Source organism: Phyllobates terribilis, unplaced genomic scaffold, assembly GCF_046119375.1.
Source record: "Phyllobates terribilis strain yellow unplaced genomic scaffold, ASM4611937v1 Scaffold_9__5_contigs__length_417890890, whole genome shotgun sequence".
Classification (NCBI taxonomy): domain Eukaryota; kingdom Metazoa; phylum Chordata; class Amphibia; order Anura; family Dendrobatidae; genus Phyllobates; species Phyllobates terribilis.
Window position 1 is genome coordinate 302,360,753 of NW_027362769.1, and position 2,559 is coordinate 302,363,311.

Below are 2,559 nucleotides of genomic sequence, written 5' to 3' on the forward strand. Positions count from 1 at the left end.
TCATTGTCCTTTTAAATAATGCTCTTCAAAAATTACTTGGTTTCTCAAGTGCCAAGACTGAGAGCGACATGTTATTCCATGATTATGCTCTACATGGAATGGAACTCAAGCTTTATGTTGTTTTGCTCAGTTAAACGCTTGAAATTTTTAATTAGTGATTAAATCATCACTGGCCTTCCTGTCCTACTCATCAGCTTGTGGTGCTGTGGCTTAGTTGGTTAAAGTGCCTGTCTTGTAAGCAGAAGATCCTGAGTTCTAATCTCAGCGCTGCCTTCTATTCCATTAAAGCTTCTAAACCTCAAAATGTGAATTTCAATTGTTTACAACATCAATCTCTACAATAGTGCAATAGTGGGATTAATAATCTGCTCTAAGTGCTAAAAAGGAAGAAAGATGGGATGAAGCTTTAAAAAAGTTACAGCAGTGTTTTTTTTTTACTATTCTACATATTTCTCATTGTCCTTTTAAATAATGCTCTTCAAAAATTACTTGGTTACTCAATTGACAAGACTGAGAGCGACATCTTATTCCATGATTATGCTCTGCATGGAATGGAACTCAAGCTTAATGTTGTTTTGCTCAGTTAGCCACTTGAAATTTTTAATTAGTGATTAAATCCTCACTGGCTTTCCTGTCCTCCTCATCAGCTTGTGGTGCTGTGGCTTAGTTGGTTAAAGCGCCTGTCTTGTAAACAGGAGATCCTGAGCTCAATTCTCAGCAGTGCCATCTGTTCCAAATAAAGCTTTTAAACATCAAAATGTGGATTTCAATTGTGTACAACATCGATCTCTACGATAGTGCAATAGTGGGATTAAGAATCTGCTCTAAGTGCTAAAAAGGAAGAAAGATGGGATGAAGCTTTAAAAAAGTTACAGCAGTGTTTTTTTTAACTATTCTACAAATTTCTCATTGTCCTTTTAAATAATGCTCTTCAAAAATTACTTGGTTTCTCAAGTGCCAAGACTGAGAGCGACATCTTATTCCATGATTATGCTTTGCATGAAATACTACTCAAGCTTAATGTTGTTTTGCTCAGTTAACCACTTGAAATTTTTAATTAGTGATTTTAATCCTCACTGGCTTTCCTGTCCTCCTCATCAGCTTGTGGTGCTGTGGCTTAGTTGGTTAAAGCGCCTGTCTTGTAAACAGGAGATCCTGAGTTCTAATCTCAGCACTGCCTTCTTTTCTGAGTAAATCTTCTAAACCTCAAAATGTGGATTTCAATTGTGTACAACATCAATCTCTACGATAGTGCAATAGTGGGATTAAGAATCTGCTCTAAGTGCTAAAAAGGAAGAAATATAGGATGAAGCTTTAAAAAAGTTACAGCAGTGTTTTTTTTTACTATTCCACAAATTTCTCATTGTCCTTTTAAATAATGCTTTACAAAAATTGCTTGGTTTCTCAAGTACCAAGACTGAGAGCGACATCTTATTCCATGATTATGCTTTTCATGGAATACTACTCAAGCTTAATGTTGTTTTGCTCAGTTAACCACTTGAAATTTTTAATTAGTGATTAAATCCTCACTGGCTTTCCTGTCTTTCTCATCAGCTTGTGGTGCTGTGGCTTAGTTGGTTAAAGCGCCTGACTTGTAAACAGGAGATCCTGAGTTCAAATCGCAGCACTGCTTTCTTTTCCGAGTAAAGCTTTTAAACCTGAAAATGTGGTCTTCAATTGTGTACAACATCGATCTCTACGATAGTGCAATACTGGGATTAATAATCTGCTCTAAGTGCTAAAAAGGAAGAAAGATGGGATGAAGTTTTAAAAAAGTTACAGCAGTGTTTTTTTTTTTACTATTTACAAATTTGTCATTGTCCTTTTAAATAATGCTCTTCAAAAATTACTTGGTTTCTCAATTGCCAAGACTGAGAGCGACATCTTATTCCATGATTATGCTCTGCATGGAATGGAACTCAAGCTTTATGTTGTTTTGCTCAGTTAAACGCTTGAAATTTTTAATTAGTGATTAAATCGTCACTGGCTTTCCTGTCCTCCTCACCAGCTTTTGGTGTTGTGGCTTAGTTGGTTAAAGTGCCTGTCTTGTAAACAGGAGATCCTGAGTTCTAATCTCAGCACTGCTTTCTTTTCCAAGTAAAGCTTCTAAATCTCAAAATGTGGATTTCAATTGTGTACAACATCAATCTCTACGATAGTGCAATAGTGGGATTAAGAATCTGCTCTAAGTGCTAAAAAGGAAGAAATATGGGATGAAGCTTTAAAAAAGTTACAGCAGTGTTTTTTTTTTTACTATTCCACAAATTGTCATTGTCCTATTAAATAATGCTCTTCAAAAATTACTTGGTTTCTCAAGTGTCAAGACTGAGAGCGACATCTTATTCCATGATTATGCTTTGCATGGAATACTACACAAGCTTAATGTTGTTTTGCTCAGTTAACCACTTGAAATTATTGATTAGTTATTAAATCCTCCCTGGCTTTCCTGTCCTCCTCATCAGCTTGTGGTGCTGTGGCTTAGTTGGTTAAAGCACCTGTCTTGTAAACAGAAGATTCTGAGCTCAAATCTCAGCACTGCCTTGTTTTCCGAGTAAAGCT

General features: G+C 36.0%; 1 non-coding gene across 1 annotated transcript; it reads left to right on the top strand.

The window, feature by feature from the left end:
* Window positions 1-652: 652 nt before the first annotated feature.
* Window positions 653-726, top strand: TRNAT-UGU (transfer RNA threonine (anticodon UGU)). The gene has a single exon. It is a non-coding gene; the product is annotated as a tRNA-Thr (tRNA).
* Window positions 727-2,559: the final 1,833 nt, after the last annotated feature.